This window comes from Neovison vison, chromosome 4 (assembly GCF_020171115.1).
Source record: "Neovison vison isolate M4711 chromosome 4, ASM_NN_V1, whole genome shotgun sequence".
In the NCBI taxonomy this organism is placed as follows: Eukaryota; Metazoa; Chordata; class Mammalia; order Carnivora; family Mustelidae; genus Neogale; species Neogale vison.
Window position 1 is genome coordinate 68,767,676 of NC_058094.1, and position 24,560 is coordinate 68,792,235.

A 24,560-nucleotide genomic window follows, 5' to 3' on the forward strand; every position below is an offset into this window, starting at 1 on the left:
CCATAACTCTCTAAGTCAGCTGAGGTCACACTTTACAGTTTATTACTCTTTCTCATTCTTTAAATATAGAAGTTGCATTTTGTCTCCTTTTTTTCCCCCAGATAAAGAGGTAAGGAAGGTGAGTGGAAAACGAAGAATGACGCGATTCAGTGGGCGCGGAATAAAGTGGTCAGGATTTGGAAGCAGAGTAGGGTTTTCATTTCCCCACAACACTACTGTGGTTTAAGTTTTATCAGGTATCTCTTGAAGATAGACTCAGACAAAGATATAGCATGTCTATATGATGTTTTAGATTTTTTTAAAAAAGATCTTATTTATTTATTTATTTATTTATTTGACACAGAGAGAGAGATTACATACAAATGGGCAGAGAGGCAGGCAGAGAAGGGGATGGCAGGCTCCGGGGGACTCGATCCCAGGACCCCGAGATCATGACCTGAGCTGAAGGCAGAGGCTTTAATCCACTGAGCCACCCTAGCGCCCTATGATGTTTTAGATTTTGAGAGATGATCTATATACTTTAGATCATAAGATTCCAGAGAATATGCCATAAATCTATGAACAAATAAACTTCCAAAGGTAATTAGAGAAGCCAGCGTTTATGTATGGCTTTCCTAAACAGAGGACATTTCCTTATGTTTTAATTTTTTTTTTTTTAAAGATTTTATTTATTTATTTGACAGAGAGAGAGAGAGAGAGATTACAAATGGGCAGAGAGGCAGGCAGAGAAGGGGATGGCAGGCTCCGGGGGACTGGATCCCAGGACCCCGAGATCATGACCTGAGCTGAAGGCAGAGGCTTTAATCCACTGAGCCACCCTAGCGCCCTATGATGTTTTAGATTTTGAGAGATGATCTATATACTTCAGATCATAAGATTCCAGAGAATATGCCATAAATCTATGAACAAATAAACTTCCAAAGGTAATTAGAGAAGCCAGCGTTTATGTATGGCTTTCCTAAACAGAGGACATTTCCTTATGTTTTAAGGTAAGGTTGAGAATATCCATTTGTAACGTCAATTAACATAGTATGACCTTTTCCTTCTTTCTTTTTTTTTTTTTAAAGATTTTATTTATTTATTTGACAGAGACAGATCACAAGTAGGCAGAGAGGCAGTTAGGGAGAGAGGAGGAAGCAGGCTCCCTGCCGAGCAGAGAGCCCAATGCGGGACTCGATCCCAGGACCCTGAGATCATGACCTGAGCCGAAGGCAGCGGCTTAACCCACTGAGCCACCCAGGCGCCCCGACCTTTTCCTTCTTAAAGACAATGAATTGTGAATCCAATATTTTTATACTTCAAAACATAATAATGCTGCAGAACTTTCTAAACAATGATCTTCGGTGGCATACGGAAATAGATGTAAAATACAGTAGATACAAATCAACACACTGCTATGGTCCTTTGTATGTTTTCATTGTAATCCACACAATGAGGCACAGAGAAGCTACAGAATTTCCTCCCTTGTAACAAAAACCAACAAATAATCAGTGTATCTCTTAATTAAAACCATATTCACCATGCTGAAAAATTTCTCAGACAAAAGGAAATTTTGTGTCACTAAACTCCAAATATAATGACATCATTCTCACTTTAAAGATACATACCTAGCTATGACATTTCAACTTTTCCTTCCCTCCCTCCCTTCTTCCCTTCCTTCCTTCCTTCCTTCCCTTCTTCCTTCCTCCTTAGAAAACAAAACATCTGGGAGCCATTACATTTCCAGAATAAATCTGTCTTCCTGCTGTGAAGAACACACACACACACACATGCATTCACACCACCTCCCACAAAATTTTAAGATAAGAAGGTGGGTGAGCCACGTTCAACTGATAAGAAGTTGCATATTTTGCATTTATAATCTGAGAGCTGCAATTTACTACTATGATTTCTCAGAATTTTAGAGGTTGTCAATGTATTCACAAACTTAAAAGGCTTTTTCACTTAAAATTGATTTTAAAGGCATACTTTTAAGTCTGATCACTTTGATTAATCATACTCACTTACAAATCATATCTCCATGTTCTATTATGTTTCCAATTTCTTTAAGTTTATAGAGTAAAAGAAAAGTTGAATGTTCAGCTAAATGTCTATTTGATATTTATGCTTCTATGAAAGATTTCATACAAATAAAATTTTAAAATGGAAAAAGTTTTTTGTTTAGACTGTGGGCTCCAATATTTTGTCTGGAAATAATGACTCTATTCATGCAGATAGGGCAAATATTTTGTTCGTATATTTACAGAGCTTATGTACAAATTATGAGTATAAGCTTTGGAATTGGACAGACTTGGGTTTTAAACTCTGGTTCTGCCACTTTCTACTTCAGGCAAATTATTTTACCTCTCTGAGCACTGGTTTCATCAGTAACATCGGATAATAGTACTTAGCTCTTCTCAATGAAACAGAGATAATAATAATGCTTATCTTATGAAATTGCTAAGAGAATCAAATGAGCTTAGTAGGATGCCCCGCGCATAATATCAATTGATAGCTCTTTGTCATCATCATTCTGAGTAGCTCTAAGAGAGATATAAAAATGCCAATATTTTGTATTCCTTTTGTAGAGTTTGGGGAGGTTTTTTGTTTTTGTTTTTGTTTTTGTTTTGGTAGAGGTCTTAAAAGTAACAGGAAAAAAAAAACCATAAAATAGTTATGTTCAGAACTTTAGAAAATTGGACTGGCCATACTGTAAACCATTGCCTCGAATATTAAAAACAAAAACAAACAACTATTTAACAAGAGAATACAGTATTCTTTTAGGTAACATATTCCCATGAGATGAGTGCTTGGTTTTCACCTACTCTTCAAAGTGGAAAACCTTTTCCCTAAACTGGTGCCTGATAAGGAACAATCATGACTTTTTATATCCTAATAAAGTCCTCTATTTGTAGTTCTTTCACTGTAACTTTGGAAGCATTGAGGAGCATAACAATATAAAAAATATCACTTCCCATAGGGAGAAAATTTGACAAAATGACAACTATGGGACATGAATGGCTTCTATTCATAAGTCAGTTGGTAACGGAAGTGAGCGCCAGCATGCATTAGAATATTTGTTTCATAGCAGATAAATCAGCAAGACTAGAGAAGAATAGTGCTACCAACCACATGTTTACAAAAGCAAAGATGTTTTTGATTCATATTATTTGTATTGCTATCATAGCACCTTTTCCTTTATTCTCCTACAAACTCATCTCTTAAAGTGGGTCAGACACCATGAGCTGTTGTTATAGTTTCCATCCATGTTTATCGTTCAATACACCAGTCGCAGCATCCCACAACTTCAAAAACAAAACCCACAACATTTTTCTTGGGAGGTTAGTTTAAGGATAGCCCAAGCCATGAATTGGCCCAGGAAATTGTTCACCTGTAAAGCCTGCTGTGAAATAGGTAAGAAGATGAGAATTAAAGTGACTAATTTATTGAATTTTCTGAGCAAAACAATTTAGTACAAAACAAAGCCACCTAAGGGATAGTTAGAAAAAAATCAGATACTCATGGGAATTGATGAGTATTGACACTGGTTTATACCACCTTGGCACAGAGCCAAATTAACTTATTTCCTTCATTTAGAAAATGGTTCAGAGTGTACTCGTTTTGAGTGTTGAGGGTGGGAATGGCCCAAAGCTTAACATCTTTGTTAGACCAAACTAGCCATGTTCAGACTCAAAACTGAAGTGCCTGAATTCAAATGTGTTTTGTAACAAAGGGAAAACCATTTTGAAGCAAGACTACATTAGGGTCAAATATAAGGTCCTTTAGATCACAGGACTTTTTCACTTTCTATATTAGACTCCTGAGAAAAACCAAGGGCAAGTGTTAAGAGATCAGAACCCTTACATTGCTGGCACAGCTTTTTGATAAAAGTTGTTAGAAATTACTTTAAGTCTTGCTAAGACCTTTAATTATCTGAAGTAAAACAATTATCCTTCCCTACTAAGTAAATTAAGGAAACCTCATTGTCTTTCAATCTAGTTATTATGAGTATCAAGAACAAAATACAAATCACCCTTTTTTCTTTCTCATTTTTTTTTCCTGTCTCTTATTTGGGTAGTCTGTTACATACATAAATTATATCTGTTAAGACAGATATATAAGTTGTGTCAGCAGTTACTGTGTTCCTCAGAGAATTATATTAGGCATTTGAGCTCAAACCTGCTAGGTGGACTTTGAAGATAACAATTATTTTAGTTGCTTATCAGTAGGAAATAATAGCTTTTCTTAAACACTATTCATTTGGTGACTCAGTTACTTACTGTTAATTATGTACAATGAATGATTGAACCCCTTTCAAATGCAAAGGCTTAATAGCCTCTGGCTTAAAAGAGTATGTTGCTGTTATTTCTGCAACTAAATCTCTAAGGCATGTGTGTCTGGCTCAACCAGATGTGTCAAAGACTCAGACAGACTTTAAGAGATTATAACTTTTCATAGACCAGAAGACCCTTAAATTCTCTAGGTTTTCTAGAGTAAACAACCCCCGTTCTTTTAAATTTGTCTCACACCTTTTTTTTTTTAAATGATTTATGACTCTCATCTGAATTCTTCCCAAATTCTCCATATTCTTCTTTAGATAAGATGCCCAGTATGAGACATGGAACTCTATGAAGGGTCAGGTGAGTCCTTAGTACAGTGAGAGCATCCTCTCACAGCTCAATTCACACTCCTATATTGCAACTTAAAATCTCTCTCACATTTAAAATTACATTTCATCATTATCAGATTTTAAAATCTGAACTTGAAATGCTTGTTTAGCCTTCTTATGTTTTCTTGCATTATATTTAAGAGGTTGTTTTGATTATCCCTATACCTATTTTATCAAAACTGTACTTTTCTTCAGTGATTTTGAATTTCATCATATTTGTTAAGTAAAAAAAAATCCAAGGTTGGGGGGTACATCCCAAGACCATGTAAGACAATCTAATACAGTTCAGAAAGAAACTGAATGTCTATTTGTTTTATCTACTCCAATGTCTATTTGTTTTATCTTCAAAGAAAGAGGTTGGGGGCACTTGGGTGGCTCAGTCAGTAGGTATCTGCCTTTGGCTCAGGTCAGGATCCCAAGGTCCTGGGATCGAGCCCCACACAAGGCTCTCTGCTCAGTGGGGAGCCTGCTTTCCCCTCTCCTCCCCACTTGTGCTCTCTGTTGCTTTCTCTGTCTCTCTCAAATGAATAAATAAAATTTTAAAAAATAAATAAAAAGAAAGAAGTTAAACTTTCCTATTTAGCATACATCTTGACCCTGGGCTTGCTCATACAGTCCTTTGTCAGACAGTCACTGATGTGCTCTGTGAGGTAACCAGAGAAGGGTGGGCTTCCCCCTTGCAGGGAATCTTTCCTTTAACCAACATCAGTGTACTGCAGTTTTGTGTAGCATAGGAGATCATCAATGTGATTAGTCTTGTAAAAACAAATCCTTTTAGTAGAAACTATAAAATACTTTATACTGAGATGGAGAGTTATTGTGGAAATTCTTGAACTTCTACTGAAGTATTTAGGACACTTAGTGTTAAAAGCATTGCTCCTGCATACACACTACCTGGTCTGACCATAGTTCCGCCATACCAGCCATGTAATCCTGGGCAAATTACTTAACATCTCTGAGGTTTCATTTCCTCATCTGTAAATTGGAGAGCATAATTGTATCTACTGAATCAGGTTGTTCTGAGGATGATATAAGCTAATATCTAAAAATCTACCATGGGCGCCTGGGTGGCTCAATGGGTTGAGCCGCTGCCTTCCGCTCAGGTCACAATCTCGGGGTCCTGGGATCGAGTCCCGCATCGGGGGAGGGTCTCTGCTCAGCAGGGAGCCTGCTTCTCTCTCTCTCTCTCTGCGCCTGCCTCTCTGTCTACTTGTGATCTCTCTCTGTCAAATAAATAAATAAATCTTTAAAAAAAAAAATCTACCATGAAAATAAGCACTATATAAGCATTGGTTATTATTAATACTTAAAAGAATAAATATTAGGATGAAGATGTATTTTCCTCTAACAAAAACAAGGGATCCAGATTTCCCTACGTTTTCTGGGAGTAGTATTTTCCTTTGAAGGTGAAGTTTTAACATTGTATGAGAGAGTAATTCCATTCACCCTCTCTTTTAAGTGTGCATGTGCTTTGAAAACACTTTGGAGAGAATGTTTGAAAATTATGTTTAGAAATATTTCTGTCAGTGTGTAATTTTGCTGCAAAAAAACAGTTTGTGTGTGTGTGTCCTTTTAAAACTCTCATATACGCATACTTAAAAATTTTGGAAACACAATTTTTTATTTCTTTAAATACTTTCCAAATAATTTCAGTGGGCCTTAAACTAATTAAAATGCAATGCCTTTAAGTTAGTTTTCAAGAATTGCTCATTGATAACAGAGAAAATGGGTATTTACTATTAAGACTCCAACAAAAACATTTGCAGCACTGGTTGATGAGACTGAAGAAGAAAATGAATACTTTAATAGATATAGCCAACAACAATGTATTTCTTCAATTTAAATCTAAATATCTTTTTGGGTATCTTTTTCAGCTATGACAGCTATTAAAATGTATTATCAGAATAAATTAAACCCAGAACCAGATCTTTAACTCACTATATCACAAAGTGTTAAGCCAAGATTTTAAAAAAGTAATAAAGTACCAAATAATAAAGCATCAAATGAAAGCAGAAAGGCTTTTATACTCTTGACAAAATGCCATTAAATTATTTAAAGTATATTGATTATTTCATGTTTTTAAATTTAGAGTTTCTGTTTTACAATGTGTACAATATATTAGAATAGGAGATCACGAATATATAATTTATACATATGTGCATTCTGGTTTGGTGTCATCTAAGAATTTAATGCCTTTTGCTCTCTTTCCTCTTCATTCAGTAACTATTTGTTGACTACCTAGTGTATGCCAGATACTGTGCTAGGCTAAGAGAGGTAGAAATTAAAAATATTATTCCCACCCCCAAAGAGTAGTTTAAAATAATTTATGAAACATGTAGTAAAGAACTGGTCCCACAACTAACCTTCACAGAATCACCTGTTTCTCAGCTCCTTCCCTTACTTCCACTCCTAGCCCTTGGCCTAGATAACGATTTGCTGTAGACTGGGATTTGAACTTGAAACTGGTCATTCGAATACCCACTTGGTTTTTTATGTAGCTTAAATAAACCATTTATGACTTATTTTCTCTTCTAGATATCTACAAGGTGCTTTTTATGCAATCGTATGTAAATATAAATTTCACTGATTCAATAAACATTTCCTCTTCAAAGCACCGTGTTAAGACAGAAGGAAGGTTCAAGGTACAAACATGCATTGTGTTTTCAGGGGGGTTTATATCCTTGACAGAAAATGAGAAAAACACACTAATTTTTCCCTCTTGCTATGTGGAGTGCTACATTCACTAGGGAATGTATTCCTCGGTACATTGCCAGTTTAACTACCTCACCACTTTTGTGTGGTGTGTTTCTTCAAGTCATACTGTTTGAAAGTTTTACAAGCATGCTATTTGGCTTCAACCACCTCTTTAAAATTTTATCTCATTACTTATAATTTCAACTCATGACTGGGGTAAATTAGTTTTAATTGCTAGTTATTTGCATTAGGAAACAATCATGAAAAATGAAGAAAAAGCTGTTAAGATCATAGAAATTAAACTCCTACAATGGAATCCAATACCATTTCCCTAAATTAAAAAAGACAAACAAACTGATGTGAGATACTCACAGCAAGAAACTGAGTCATGTTACTACCTGGGGTCCCATTTAAACTCTGCAAATAAGCAAAGTCAAAGCTCACAGCCTTTGGAGGAAACTATATCTGTTTGACTTTTTAAAAGCAAGTGGTATCAACATTTTAGGGCATGGTATGAAAAGTCAGACTTAGTTACAAAAGTCTGTGATAATATAAAATTCAATTTAGAAAAATATAAGCAGCCCATTAAGGCAATAGAGACAATATTTTTATTTAAATTTTAACGGATACATATATACTCCTTGGGCTAACCCATTGCCCCACCAAAATCCAATTTTCACTATAATAACCATTTTCACAGAAAATAGACGGGCACCTGGATGGCTCAGTCAGTTAAACATCCAACTCTTGATTTCGTTTCTGATCATGATCTTGGGGTCGTGGGATGGAGCTCCACGTTGGGCTCTATGTTTAGTGTGCAGTCTGCTTGAGATTCTCTACCTCTGCCCCCCACCCAAATAAATAAATAAATAAATAAATAAAATCTTTACAAATTTTTTTAATTAAAAAAGAAAATAGAAAATACCATTTGAACAAATTTCAGTATAGTGTACTGACTAAGCACATGGCTTTAGAGGAAAATATTTCTGAGTTTGAATCACACTGCTGCTTACAGGCTCTGGACCGAAGCACATTTCCTATGTTTTCTAATTTGTAAACGTAGTTCCTACTTCATAAGGTTGTTGTGAAGATTAGGTAAGATAAAATTCATAGTGATGTACCTACTTATTACGGTAGGCAGAATGATGGCCTCCAAAAGATATCCACGTCCTACTCCCTGGAACCTTAAACTAAGTATGTTACATTACATGGCAAAGAATTTTGTGGACAGTACGGATGGACTTTGAGGCCATTATGCTAAGTGAATTAAGTCACACAAGAAATGACAAATACTACAGATTTTTACTTGTGTATGGAATCTAAAACAAAACAAAAATGAACTCAGATTAACAGAGAACAGATTGGTGGCTGCCAGAAGCAGGGTTGGGTGGGGAGGGGGTTAGGTAAAATGAGTGCAGTTGGCCAAAAGGTACACGTTTCCAGTTATAAAATAAGTCATGGGATGTAATGCACAGTATGGTAACTATAGTTAATAATGCTGTATTGTATATCTGAAAGTTGCTAAGAGATTAGATCTTCAAATTTCTGTAACAAAAAAGACATTATAACTATGTGTGGTGGTGGATGTTAAACTAGACTTGCGGTGATCACTTAGCAGTATATACAGATATCAAATCATTATGCTGAACACCGGAAAATAATATGTCATATGTTAATTATATCTCAATTTATAAAAATTAATTTTAAAAAAGAATTAAGGTTGCTGATAGAATTAAGGTTGCCACTCAGTTGGCCTTAAGATAAGAAGAATATTCTGGATTTTCTGAGTGGGTCCAAGGTGATCACAAGGGTCTTTAAAAGTGAAGAGGATGAAGGCAAAAGAAGAGTTAGAGAAACAGATGTCACTATGGAAGGATGGCTGGAGGGATACAGCATTGCTGGCTTTGAAGGTGGAGAAAGGGGCCTAGAGCCATGGAATGTGGGCGGCCTCTAAAAGTTGGAAAGGGCAAAAAAAGTGCAGCCCTGCTGACACACTGATTTTAGCTCAGTGCCGCCAATGTCAGAGTTCAAACCTAGAGAGCTATAACACATTTGTGTTGTTTTAAGTCTCTAAGTATGTGGTAATTTGCTACAGCAACATATAAAAAGCAAGATAGGTATGTAGATAAATCAGGAACTGTACAAGTTACAGTGAGAGCGAGTGTGGCATATAGAGAATTGTTCCCCCCCGCCCATTTTAGAAAACATGCCAACTCTCAAATGTTTTCATTTTTGTTTTCTTTCTAATTGCAAGAGATCAATTTACCATGTCATAGGATTATTCTCCAAGCAATAGAAGTTGCTGTTGGCTAGCAACTTAACCTATTATGGTTCCTCAATGATGACAGATGACAATTACAGAATATAAATTTTACCTAAGTACTATCTGGTCTCTTATAGTTTACTTATTTATAATTTTTTAAAATTTTATTTTTTCACTAAATTTTGTTCCCCACATGAAGCTCAAACTCATGACCCTGTGGAGCATAACAAATAGCATGGAGGACAAGGGGTGTTAGAGAGGAGTAGGGAATTTGGGTAAATTGGAAGGGGAGGTGAACCATGAGAGACTATGGACTCTGAAAAACAATCTGAGGGGTTTGAAGTGGCGGAGGGGTGGGAGGTTGGGGTACCAGGTGGTGGGTATTATAGAGGGCACAGCTTGCATGGAGCACTGGGTGTGGTGAAAAAATAATGAATAATGTTTTTCTGAAAATAAATAAATTGGAAAAAAAAATAAAAAATTTTTAAAAAAAGGAAAAAAAAAAAATCACATGCTCTACCAACTGAGCCAGCCAGGTGTCCCTAGTTTCTTATATTTTTATTTGTACCTAGAGTATCATAGTATCACCTGAGAGTATCATAGGAATTAGTTATGAACTAACCAAGCTAGAGGCATACAGGAGTAGCCCTGTCATCTCCTGAGAGGTAAGCTCAGAGGTGGTCAAAGGAGGCAGGCCAAACTCACTGAGTATTTCCTGCCTCTTCTTGGCTCTCTCAGAAGCACATTATGTACATTTTTGCCTTAGCAAGCACTTGTGCACGCACGTGATGGGGGGAGAAGGGGCAGATGGAGAGGGAGAGAGTGAATCTTAGATTCCCCACTGGGTGTGGAGCCCAATGAAGGGCTCAGTTTCACGACTCTGAGACCATGACTTGAGCCAAAATCAAGATTGACCGACTGAGGCACCCAGGTGCTCCCATTATTGCCTTTAATCCACAGAACCACACCATCATTATTCGTCCCCCACCTTTCTTATATAGATAAAGGAACAGAAATTCAAAGAGATGAAATAACCCTATCCAGGTCACACAGCAGGTAAGTGGCAGAAATGAGTCCATTTGTTTTGAAGCCCATGGTCTTTCTAAAGCACCACAGAGCCTTCCATGTCAATGGGTGGTGCTGGATGAAAGGCAGCAAGGACTAGGTGTAGAAGAGTTTACAGACTAAATGCCTAAAGCACCAGGAAGGCACCTGAGAGAAGGCACCTAAGTGTCAGAAGAGGTGAAAGTGAGATGATAAATGGTAACTGACTGGCAGTCTTCATGAGACGAAAGAGGTGCCTGCCCTCTTTAAAGGGACAGCTGATGGCTGCTACCAGCTGTTGCTATGTTAGCACATGGGCCCAATGTTGCCAGATCTATTACTTTTTCTATAAAAGCTAGCAATTGGGCGCCTGGATGGCTCAGTTGGTTGAGTGACTGCCTTTGGCTCAAGTCATGAACCTAGAGTCTCCAGATCAAGCCCCACATCAAGTCCCTCCTCTGGCTCCCTGCTCAGCAGGGAGTCTGCTTCTCCCTCTAACCATATCCCCTCTCATGCTCTCTCTGGTGTGCTCGCTCTCTTTCTCAAATAATAAAAAAAATCTAAAAAAAAAAAAAAAGCTCGCAATATACATTTTAATGTGAAATGGCATAATTGCAAAATGCTAGGAACAAATTCAGGTTTTCTTAAAACACCGTGCAGGCCAAATGAGCCACATCAATCAAGGAAATTTGCCCCAGGGGCTAGCAATTTGAGACCACTAGGATTGATCCCTAGGACCCAGGGAGAGGTCTGTAGTCTTGCTAAATGAGATGTGGAAAGGATTGAATTAGCTTTTGATTGAGCTCATTGAGGGAAGAGATACCCTAATCTAAGAAAAAGGGAGGCTTCTTCCAAGGCATGGAGGCACACTGGAGAAGGGAGTATGACTCAACTTTTCCACAGAATCTTCTTAAAGACACCAATAATTAAAGCAACTCTAAACACATCAACTCCCTGGGTTTGCTAATGCATTTTTGCATTTAAACATTTTTGGGTGAATCATCATTGATAGATATGCATGCTCATTAGAAGCCAGATTATTTTAATTGTTTTAATAGAAAACAGCTTAATTAATATCATAAATCCAATTTTTAAAAAATGCAAAAAAGCTGACATAATATCTGTAGAGTAAGTAGGAAGAAAGGGCCAAAGACTTTGAAAAATTTATTCAAAACCACACAATATCAGTAAAGCAAACTACACTTAAAACTTACCGATACATATTTTAAGCACAAAGCTCTGGTTTAAGAAACACAGAAACAGTTGGAGGAAACACTGAGGGATAAGCTGATGGAGGAGAATGGCAGTTGTACAATACATTTCATCTTCACCGTTGTGGTTTTTCTGACGCTGAGATCTGCAGCCAGGCTAAAGCCACGGAGAAGACAGACAGCGGGCTTGAACCTAGGTTGGGAAGGTTCAAGAGAAGGACAGTGAAACAGAGGAAGAGAGGCCAAGTGGGGGCCAAGCTATTTACACTTGCTAAGGTAAGGAGGAGGTAACAGGCAGGAAGATGAGGCCAAAGGCATGGGGGACATGGACAGGTAGAGAAAGATGTTAACAAAAACTTCCTACACATGCTTACACTATTCATAATATTTTATATTTTAAAGTACGCTGTCATTTTCAAAGCATTTTTTAAAATAGACTTTATTTTTTTAGAACAGTTTTAGGTTCTAAGCAACACTGAGCAGAAAGTAGAGAGATCTCAGATAACCCCTGCCCCCACACATGCACACCCTCCCCAACCAGAGTGGTACTTCCATGGTTATGGATGAACCTGCACTGACACATCGTTGTCATTCAAAGTCTGTAATTTACACTAGGGTTCACTCTCATTATTACATATTCCATGGGCTTGGACAAATGTCTAATAACATGTTTTCACCATTATAGTATCATGCAGAAAGTTTCACTGCCCTGACATCCTCTGGCTCTATTCATCCCTCCCTTCCTCCCAACCCCTGGCATCCACTGACCTTTTTACTATCTCCATAGATTTGCCTTTTCCAGACTGTCATATAGTTGGAATCAAACAGTATATAACATTTTCAGAATGGCTTCATTTAATTAGTGATATACATTGAAGCCTCTCCCCCATCTTTTCATGGCTTAATAGCTCATTTCTTTTTAGCATTAAACAATTTTCTGTTGTATGGATTACCACAGTTTATCCATTCACCTACGGAAGGACATCTTGTTTGCTTCCATGTTTTGGCACTTATGAATAAAGCTGTTAGAAGCTCCATGTTCAGATTTTTGTCCGGACAGTTCATTTTAACCTTCCTATTCTGAATACAGAACAAGTGTTCTAAATCAATTCCTAAGAAATCAAATATAACACATGAAACCAAAGCATTTATCAATATGACTGGTAGAGTTTATCCTTTGAATATCCTTTGAAACAAGACAATATGTTACTATGTTACAAATAAACTCTAAATTGATGATTTCAACAAATGCTTTGAGAAATTAACTATTTGGTCCTTCCCCCCATCTTCTCCCTGCTCCACCCCTTCTCAACTCAGAACAGTTAGCATGATACACTGGATCAACAGATGTGTAACCAGACTGTCTGTGTTGTTTCTGTTCGAATAATGAGCCTCTGACATTTATAAGCAGTATAATTTGGAGCAAGTTCCTCAACATCTTCGGGCCTCTTCTTCCTCATCTGTAAAGCAGGAATTTTTAATAGTGTCTACCTCATAGATTAAATGAGTTTATATTTGTAAACTCTTAGAATAATTACCTGGCATGTAAGTGTTAAATAAAATGGATAATATGTACATGGATCTCTTGTATGAATGCTGGTCTCCCAGGCCTGTATAGAATTCTGAATTGTGCTGTTGAGTCAAACTCTCAGGTCTGCAATTTGAATTTTATCCCACTTACAAGCCAGTAAGTTAGCCTTTACCGTTTCACGGATGTTCAAAGAAGATGTGAGACATCTCAGTCAGAAAGAAAAAACTGTTTCACCCACAGCACAAGATAAAAAGCATGAATTGTTCATATCAATTCCTCTTGTCCCCAAGTTCCACCAGCGTAACACCAAGGAGCCCAGATAGAGGCCACACATGCAGTGACTTTGGGTTCAGTGGGGGTATGATGAGCTTGGGGAACCCACTGCTTTTCCAGCAAGCAAAAAGCTAAGTCAGTTTCTTTGTCCCAGAGGGAGATGTTACTTTATCTCTCAAGAGTGCTGTTGTAGGGGCGCCTGGGTGGCTCAGTGGGTTAAAGCCTCTACCTTTGGCTCAGGTCATTATCCCAGGGTCCTGGGATTGAGTCCCGCATCAGGCTCTCTGCTCAGCAGGGAGCCTGCTTCCTCCTCTCTCTCTCTCCGCCTACTTGTGATCTCTGTCGAGTAAATAAATAAAATCGTAAAAAAAAAAAAAAAAAGAAAGAAAGAAAGACAAGATTGCTGCTGTAGGGGCACCTGGCAGGCTCAGTCAGTAGGGCATGATATTTTTGATGTTGCAGTTATGAGTTTGAGCCCCATGTTGGCCATATAGATTACTTAAAAAAAAAAAAATTGGTTGCTGCAAACATAACCATGAGAAATGGCTTGGGTAAAGAGTGATGTGGTGGAAGGCCTCTAACATGGTCCATAATGGTTCTTGCCTCCTGGTCTTCACTCCTTTGTGTAATCACCTCCAGCAGACTATGGGCTAGGTTTATTGACTCATTTCCACCTAATTTAATACAGCACAAATGACAGGATGTTGCTTCTGAGTTGAGGTTATAAAAAGACTGTGGCTCCTATCTTGGGCACCCTTTCATGTTCTCTCTCACTCACTCTGAGGGCAGACAGTTACACTGTAAGCTGCCACTCAGAGAGAACTGCACAGCAAGGAAAGGATGTCTTTGGCCAACAGTAAGAACCTGAAGCCTGCCAACAGCTGTGTTGAGTGGAAGCAGAATCTCCTTTATTCAAGATTGGGGATGACTGCACCCTGGCCAACCCCTTGACTGTAGCCTTATCAGAGACTCTGAGGCCAAGGGCTCCCAGCTAAGCTATGCCCAGATTCCTAGTCAACAGAAACTGTCAAAAAAAAAAAGTATTTGTTGCTTGAAGCCTCTGTGTTTTGGAGTCTTTTGTTATGCAGTGATAGTTATGTAATATGAGCTGTGAGGGCCTTGCACTCTTGGCATATTGGCCAAGACGTGAAGGGGTATGAGAGACCCATAAATAACTATTCTCAAACAACAGGGTAAAGCTACAAACCAGGAAAATGATGCCTTCTTCCCAGAAGAGGGCTGACATGCTTAGTGTCTAGTATGTAGGGAGAGGCATATGCTGAAACTAGAAACTAGAATTTGGAAGGAAGCCCTAAGCTGGAACTAGCCTGACCAATCTCAGAGCCAGTTTTTGAAGAATTTTTCTTGCTTGAGGACATAGTACAGGATAGAAAAAAAAGGCTTCTGATCTGTGCAGGCAGTAGGACGCTAGGTAGGTTGTGTCAAATACTGAAATGCCTACTCTGCATTCAGTGAACCAGATTATCTGGTTGTATATTATTTTCTGTTCTCATTTGCCTTCTGTTCATCTGAATCCTTTGTAAACTTTGTTTAAATATTTTCCCCAGTCTTACTGGTACCTAGAGGAATTAGGCGTCAAATGCTTGATTAAAGGGGAAACAGTGCCCCCTGGAGACCAGAGTGGCAATGTCCAGAGACCACAAGAAGCAGAAGCTAGGCTAGGCAAGAGAAAAGTAAGGTTCTTTGTAAATATTAAGAACAGGGATGGGTGCCTGGGTGGCTCAGTGGGCTAAGCCTCTGCCTTCGGCTCAGGTCATGATCTCAGGGTCCTGGGATCAAGTCCTGCAACGGGCTCTCTGCTCGTCAGGGAGCCTTCCTCCTCTCTCTGCCCTTCTCCTCTCTCTGCCTGCCTCTGCCTACTTGTGATCTCTGTCTGTCAAATAAATAAATAAAATCTTTAAAAAAAAGAAAAAAAGAACAGGGACGCCTGGGTGACTCAGTTGATTAAGCATCTGCCTTTGGTTTAGGTCATGATTCCCAGGATCATGGGATCCATCCCCCCATCAGGCTCCTTGTTCAGCAGGAAACATGCTTCTCCCTCTGTCTGCCACTCCCCCTGCTTGTGCTCTCTCTCTCTCTCTCTGATAAATAAATCTTTAAAAAAAAACATAAATTAATGTCAAGAACATATTTAATTAAATAAAATCTCTGATCTAAAGCTTGTAAGAAATTGGTATGAGCCTTTGTAATGAGGTGTGGTGATGGATGTTAACTAGACTTATTGTGGTGATCATTTCACAATATATATGTTAAATCATTACGTTGTAAACATGAAACTAATGTGATGTTATATGTCAATTACAGATCAATTAAGAAACCCATTCAGTCAAAATTTTAAAAAAAATAAATTGGTATGGAAGATTTCTTAGCATGATAAAGAATTTTTTTTTTCTCAAAGAGAGTCAATTTTATTCACTACATAATGGAAGGCCAGCAGTATTATTCTTAGGAACATTGGCTTTGTAACAGACAGAACTTCCTTTTATTAACTGTGTGCCCTTGGCTGAGTTGATGAATCTGAGCCTATTTTTTCATCTGTAAAACAAAGATAATATCTTATTGGATATAGAGTTGATTAAGTAAGATTATGTGTATCATATCCTTAGTACTTGATAGGCACTCAGTTATTATTATTATTTACTACTACTACTACTACTGTATGAATGAAATAAGAATGTTCCATCTGCTTAATATTCTCCATGCTGGTAATGGAATTTTCTGATAAGAAGAATTTACAGAAGACATAAATTAGAATAGAGGAAGGAAGAAATCGATGGGCAATAAAACCCAAGAATATTTATAAAGGTGTGGGGAAAAATATAATCTTTTAAAACTTTCACTCCAATTTATAGAGAGTTCTTACAAATATATAATTAACATCACCAGTCTATTGGATAAGTGGTCAAAGGAGATGATAAAGAGTTTTAACATGTGTTACCTAACAACCTACTTAATGGTTAAGAAATGCCAAGTGAAACAACTTTCAGGCCTACATACCTTTTATTTTTTTTGAAGATTTTATTTATTTATTTGACAGAGAGAAATAGATCACAAGTAGGCGGAGAGGCTAGCAGGGATGGGGTGGGGAGCAGGCTCCCTGCTGAGTATTTGGGGCTCAATCCCAGGACCGTGAGACCATGACCTGAGCTGAAGGCAGAGGCTTAACCCACTGAGCCACTCAGGTGCCCCTCACATACCTTTTAAGGTCTCAGATATAAATGAAAAATAAAAAGAATGGGTCTTGGAGAAGACATAGGAAGAAGGCTTTGACCATGGAACACCACACAACCGACTTTGGCTCCCACCAGCTATGAGTGCAGATTTTACCCTCTCTCTCTGCACCTAAGTTTCCTTATCTGTTCATATGTTAGCCATAGCATATTATAGATTCATTGTGAGTATTAAATGAGAAAAGTCATGGAAAGCACTGGCTCTCACCAATTGGTCTCATCATTGTCATTGTCATTATCTTCATCATTGTTACTTTGCTGATGTTATTATAGGCAGAATTGGAAAGGGGGCTGGCCCCTCAGGAGATTACCCAAAGCAATATGTACTAAGAGCCATAAAGTTTCATAGACCTTTTAAATCTGTTTTACCCATGTAAAACATGTAAAACAGATGTTTCCCATGTGTGGGAAGAAATTTAAAGGGAAAAAAATCACCTGATTAGAGATGTTTATAGCAATGCTGATTATGACCATCAGAACTTGGGAACAACCTAATACCAAGAAATAAGGGAGAGTCAAGTAAACAAAGTATAGTAATACAAGATACTAAGTACAAAAGGAATATATAAAAATCATAGTTTTACTATGTATCAGGAAGAGCCAGTTCAAAAATAAAATGGAAAATGACATATTTGTAATAATCACAATAAAATACCTAGAAATAAAATTAATAAAAAATATTCAAAACCCATTAAAAATTGTTTTACCGAATGACATATAAATTATTTGTAAATGGAGAGTCATATATGGATAAGAAGCCTCAACATTTTAAAAAATCAATTCTCCCCGTATTGATCTATAAATAAAATATAATTTTTATCAAAATCTCAGTGGAATTTTTTAAATTTAAAAGTTGATTCTCTAGTTTATCTGGAAGAGTAAATATTTCAAAACAGCCAAGAAGGTTTTGAAAAACAACAGTAACAAAATAAGAGTTGGCTTACAAGACACTGAAAGAACTATAAAACTCTGTAGTAAGTAGGATAGTGTGGGACTGATCAGAAAATGATGACTGGATGGGGTGCCTGGGTGGCTCAGTGGGTTAAAGCCTCTGCCTTCGGCTCAGGTCATGATCCCAGGGTCCTGGGATCAAGCCCTGGCATCGTGCTCTCTGCTTAGCAGGGAGTCTGCTTCCTCCTCTCTCTGTCTCTGCCTGCCTCTCTGCCTACTTGTGATCTCTGTCTGTCAAATAAGTAAATAAAATCTTAAAAAAAAAACAAAAAACAAACCCTCACTTTGGGCACCTGGGTGGCTCAGTCAGTTAAGTGGCCAGACTCCTGATTTCAGCTCAGGTCACCATGTCAGGGTCCTGGGATCAAGCCCCGCACTGGGCTCCACACTCAGCAGGGAGTCTGCTTGAGGATTCTCTCTTCCTCTCCCTCTGCCCTTCCTCCTGCTCGCTCACACACTCTCTCTCTCCCAAATAAATAAATAAATCTTACTTGTATCTTCCTCCAACACCACCATAGCTTTCATATAGCAAAAGAGACCGTAAAGTTAAAAGATGAGTGACACACAGCAGAGCACTTGCAGACTGGGTAATAAAGGGTTGTTATTCATTATATACAAAGGGTTCTTTTAAAATAAGAAAAGGAAAATAAAAAATAAAACACACCAGAAGGCATACACATTGCTGAGCAAATAAGCGTCTGTTCAACCTCACTACTAATTAAACAAGATGGCTCCTTTACCTATCAGCAGCAGTACACCAAGTAGGAATGGCTGGGTGAACAGTCAGCAGGAAGGAGGGCAAGCAGTCAGGAGGTACATACACTGTTTGTAGAGAATTTTCAAAATAATAAACATATTATCATGCTAAGTCTAAAATACGCCATTGGTAGAATATTCTTCCCCACAGGGGCAGGCTGCTCCCACTGCCTCAAACTTACCAGGCCCCCTATTAGACTAGGAAAAATGGAAAAGATTGCTAGCAACCTGTGTCAGTATATACCCACACACTGTTGGTAGAAGCATACAGCTTTTTTTTTTTTTAATGGCAAATTGGAAGGACTTAATCGATATTTTAAATGTGTGCTTCCTTTGACCCAGTAATTCTACTTTTTGAAATCTGGAGTACTAAAATATCCCTAATGTGTCCAAAGATAAGGGTACAAAAAAGATATATGTACAATAAACTTTGTAAAGAGGACAGTTTGGGATACAACCTACATATTAGCCACTCGGGGAATGGTTAATAATTTATGGTACATAACAGGATTCTCTGGAATGGTTGGGAGATTGGACTAGATAACACCTCAGATCTCTTACAATCTTCCAGTTTTATGACCTTTGATTTTAGGCTTTGGAGAACAGTTCCAAAAAAGAGGCTTCAAAAATAATTACAGCGGGGCGCCTGGGTGGCTCAGTGGATTAAGCCGCTGCCTTCGGCTCAGGTCATGATCTCAGTGTCCCGGGATTGAGCCCCAAGTCGGGCTCTTTGCTTGGCGGGAGCCTGCTTCTCTCTCTCTCTCTGCCTGACTCTCCGCCTGCTTGTGATCTCTCTCTGTCAAATAAATAAAATAAAAAAATCTTTAAAAAAAATAATTAAAGCAATGATATCATTAATGGAATAACCATGCACTTCCTTAAGATCATCATTTAGAAGAGGAGATTAATATTAAAACATCTTGGAGCACTTGGGTGGTTCAGTCAGTTAAGCATCCAACTCTTGATCACTGTTCAGGTCATGATTTTGGGGTCATGGGATCAAGCCCTACGTTGGACTCCACACTGGGCATGATGTTTGCTTACAATTCTCTCTGCACCCCTCCTCACCCCTCTCTCCCTCTCTTAAAAAAAAAAAAAAGTCTTACTTTGAAATAATTTTATATTTGGAGGAGTTGTAAAGATAGTACAGAGTTCCCATTACTCTTTATCCAGTTTTCCCTATGCCAACATCTTATATAACCATAGTATTGTCAATAATATGTATGCACTATAACCTGTTGAAACAGCAAAGCCAAAAGAACTAGTGATCTAGTTCTATTTACTGCAGATAATAAGACTCTGCTCCATTGGCTACAGAGGCTAATTATAGCGAAGAAATCAAAGTTATCCTTCTCGGAGAGACCAACACTGAGGTAAAGGAAACTTGCATTGTTTGGCCACTGCTTTTTCTGTGCATCCTAGAAGTGGAACAAAACCTGGCTTTTTATTAATGCCAGTTCAACTATTTTTAATTTTCTAATTTCTGAAGTGAAAAGAGCTGAGGTTAGCAAACTGAAGCATTATCTTAATTGCTTTTGAAAACATTTGAGAAACTGCTATTTTCAGATTCTGTTAATTTAATAACAGTAGGCAAATCACAGTGAGTAAGCAGGTCAAGAACCTGAGAATACTGAGTGATAAAATTAAAACATTAAGCACAAGCACTCTTATTTAACAGCTTGCATGTGTGTGCCAAGTGTGGTGAGTGTTTATGGTTCACCAACTGGGTTGTATGCCAGACACTTCAAAGAACATTCCAGAAAGATGGTCTGACTTACTGGAAGTTTAAAGGCTCAAACCCCATATTTTATCTTGTTTTTTAAAAAACAGTTTTTATTATAAAATAGTTATACATTTTACAGGATTAATCCAGTTTCTACAAGTCAGTAACATAAATTTTAAAAAGGAAAAAAAAAGAAAAAAAGAAAAAGCAGTAATGTGGATTAAGAGACTTAAAAAAAAAGAGAGAGACTTAAAAGATCTAACAACGAAGTGCGTTGCGCAGGTCTTATTTAGATTCTGATTTGAACAAACCAACTATGAAAAGACATTTTTGAGACATTAAAGAAATTTGGTTATGAAATTGGCATTAGATGTTAGCAATAAATTGTTAATTTTGTGACCATGGCTTTGTGGTATGTAAGAAAATGTTCATATTTTGGAGATGGATCCTTAATATGAAGGGACAAAATTATATATTTGGGATTTGCTTTTAAATAATTCTACAAAGGAAGAAAAAAAAGTGACAGATGAAGTAAATGTCAGCAAACTTGACAATCATTGAGTAAGTAATTTCCAAGGTAATGGGAATTAATTGTATATTTTTTTAAAGATTTTATTTCTTTATTTGACAGAGAGAGAGAGATCACAAGTAGGCAGAGAGGCAGGCAGAGAGAGAGGAGGAAGCAGGCTCCCCGCTGAGCAGAGAGCCCGATGTTGGGCTCTCAGGACTTGAGATCATGAACTGAGCCGAAGGCAGAGGCTTTAACCCACTGAGTCACCCAGGCGTCCCTTAATTATACATTTTAAATGAAAGTTAAATTTTTCAAAATAAAAAGTTCTCACAAACCACCTACAAAATTTAAATTGGAGGTAGAGTTGTGGTTATAACTCTATCTTCCAGACCTATAAACAGTCTATGATAGTCACCACAAACTGTACGAAGGATCCTTTACAAATGAAGTTAAGGTCTGTTTCACTTGCTGTTGTGGTTTTAGTAAACTCTCTGAGAAGAGGGAGACATACTCTGAGCTCACCAAAAGCCCCATTTGCAAAAGTTGCTATGAATGGTATCCCTGCTTCCATTCTTGATCTTCTGCAGTCATTCTCCACCTTCTAGCTAGAGTTATATTTAAAACCATAAATGTGGTCACCTCCTTCTCTGCTTAACACCTTTCAATACATTCCAGTTCCTGGGATAAAATCAAAAGCTCTGACATGGCTCATACAGCCCTCCGTGAACTAGCCGGCACCTCTCCTGCGGGCTCTCCGCTACTCACTAGGATCCAGCCCTGCTGGCTTTTTTCAGCCCTTCAGCTGCCACGTTCAGTTCTGGCCATGACCTTCTCAGAGCTGGTCACTCCTCTTGGAACGTCCTTCCACAAAACATCACAGGACATGCCCCCGCCCACTATTTTCTTCCTTACAGAAACAGTTCTTTTCTCTTTTAGCAATTTTCACAGCTTATTTGGTTTTATTTATTTCATGTCTGTTTTCCCACTCTCCATGTGTATTTTGTTTATTGTAATATAGTCAACAATATCCGATTTTTAATGAATCAGTTCAGGAACATTTCTTCCCCAGCTTCCAGTCCCATAAATATCATCGAAATGTTGAAATTTAGTTTTGAAATATTGGAGAGGGCATTTGGAGAATATTATCCCCAAATTGGCTTAAACTTCAGAAGAATTATGGTTGAGGGATGGCGGGGGAGGGAGTGGGGTGAGATGGTGCAACTCATGGTGGGGGCATTTGGGAAGAGAAATATCAGAGTGTAGCAAATGATGATCAGGCTGCAGAGCAAAAGCTTACAAAAAAGAGATGTCACCACCACTGTGATTCTCTAAGTGTTTGGATTCATAAACTTCCATTTCCCCGTGATGCCTTTTCCCTTCAGTCAGTGCCCTGACTTTCATCCTAGTTCTCTGCTGTGCAATGAAACACTAACAGGAGGGATTAGCGGTGGAATGCTGACAACTGACCAGAATCTCTCACTTCTAAGCCAGCGAGCAAAGGCTGGCAGAATATATGCAAAAATATACAGATCCATGATCACAGGGAGATTTTAGCAAACTTCTTTGAAAGTTGAGGGATCGGGTATACAAAATTTGAACAAGACGCTTAACAAATTTTAGCCAGTGGATTTATATATAACTGTATACTGTCTTAAAAATTTAACACCACACAGTGCTTATGATGTGTGAGGCACTGTTGCAAGTGGTTTATAACTACTGGCTCGTTGTTTTTTTTTTTTTTTTAAGATTTTACTTATTTATTTGAGAGAGAGAGTGAGAGAGTGAGTGAGAAAGAGAGCACAAGCCAGGGGGAGAGGCAGAGGGAGAAGCAGACCCCCCACTGAGCAAGGGGCCTGCCGTGGGGCTCAACTCCAGAACCCTGAGATCTCAGAACCCTAAGATCCTAATCTGAGCTCGGCAGCCCCTTAACTGATTGAGCCACGCAGGCACCCCGCTATTGGCTCATTTATTTTTTTTAAATTTTTTTAATTTTTAAAGATTTTTATTTATTTATTTGACAGACAGAGATCACAGGAGGCTGAAAGAGAAAGGAGGAAGCAGGCTCCCTGCTGAGCAGAGAGCCTAATGTGGGGCTTGATACCAGGAACCTGCGATCATGACCTGAGCCAAAGGCAGAGGCTTTAACCCACTGAGCCACCTAGGTGCCCCTTGGCTCATTTAAAGAGTACATATTCTTTCTCAGGTTATAAGGAAAAGTCGTAAAAGTGATCATGTACTGGGTCACAAAGCAAGTCTCAACGAATAATGAACGTTCAGTATCTGCAGATCTAATCATATGTAGTAAAGGGACAAAAACATGTAACACAGCAGGTTTCAGGGAGAGAAGGGAGTGGGTGAAGCAAAGAAGTAATAGTTTTACGTAATATGTTTTATTTGAGATGAAGGAAGGAAGGAATGAAAGAAAAAAGGAATGAAGTGGGAAGAAGGGAAATTTCTCCTATATGGTCCAAAAACATAATCTGCATAGTAATTTAGAGAGCTAAGGATGAGCAAGTGGGTAAAATATTGGCACTTGGGAAACTGTGAAAGGTGTGTGGAAACTCTAATATTTTTTCAACTTTTCTAAAAGTCTGAAATTATGTTATAGTTTCAAAGAAGGTGATAACAATTACTCATCTCAAAGGATGGGTAAATAAATATCACAGTATCTTTTTTACCTTTTAAGCATTTAATAATTAAGAGAGAGAAAAAGAAAACAATTTAAATCAAGCAAAACAAGATGTCTGTAAGAGGAACCCCAGGTGTCAGAAGAGATGAGGCTGTGGTTCACCCACAGAAGACTGCCTTTGAGTTAACGGAAACAAGGAGCTCTCAAGGGGCTCTGCAAGTAGAGGGGGCCGTGGGCTTGGTGCCCACTGTCCCCCGGAGTCGCTGGCCCTGTGCAGGGAACAACCTGCCCAACTCTTCAGCCCTGACTGCCTATCTCATTGATCGGCATTTGGCAGTTTTTCTTTCTGACAGGATAAATGGATTAATCAACATTAGGACACACCTAAAATTGTTTACCCATTAGTCCACTCCCGTGCATGTATGCCAGTGTCGTCAAGTCCCTATTTATAGGATGCTCACTGTAAACTAAGCACTGCACAGGGATATAGTAGTAAAGTACAAAAATAAATACAAGATGTGGCCAAATGCTCACCCTGAACCCACAGTCTGACAGAGAAAGGCAAGGCACGAGTGCCCAGGGTAATTCTTTATACTTTTTGCCAGAGGTTAGACTTTCATTGCTGCCTCATTTCATGTCCATACCAATTCTGTGAAATGGATATTCATTATTCCTATTTTATACATGAGATTCGCAGAGTTTTTTTTTTTTAAAGATTTTATTTATTTATTTATTTATTTATTTATTTATTTGAGAGAGAGCAAGTACAAGCAAGGGGAGGAGCAGAGGGAGAGGAGGAAGTAGGCTCCCTGCTGAGCAAGAAGCCTGATGTGGGGCTCGATCCCACGACCCTGGGATCATGACCCAAGCCAAAGGCAGATGCTTAACTGACCTAGCCACCCAGGCGCCCCAAGCCCAGAGAAGATATTAAGTAGCCCACAAGAACACAAGTACCAGGTGACAAAGTTTAGGCCTGTCCAATTCCAAAGTCCATGCTCTTTCCACATCACCATGTTTATAAAAGTCACAGAAACATAAATACTGTAAAATTTCACTTACTCCACACTCTTAGGGA

General features: G+C 38.3%; 1 protein-coding gene across 1 annotated transcript in view; it reads right to left on the reverse strand.

The window, feature by feature from the left end:
- The window catches only part of LOC122904546 (serine/threonine-protein kinase Sgk3), a 185,045-nt gene that overhangs the window by 147,817 nt on the left and 12,668 nt on the right, over positions 1 to 24,560 (reverse strand). The window lies entirely within an intron of this gene.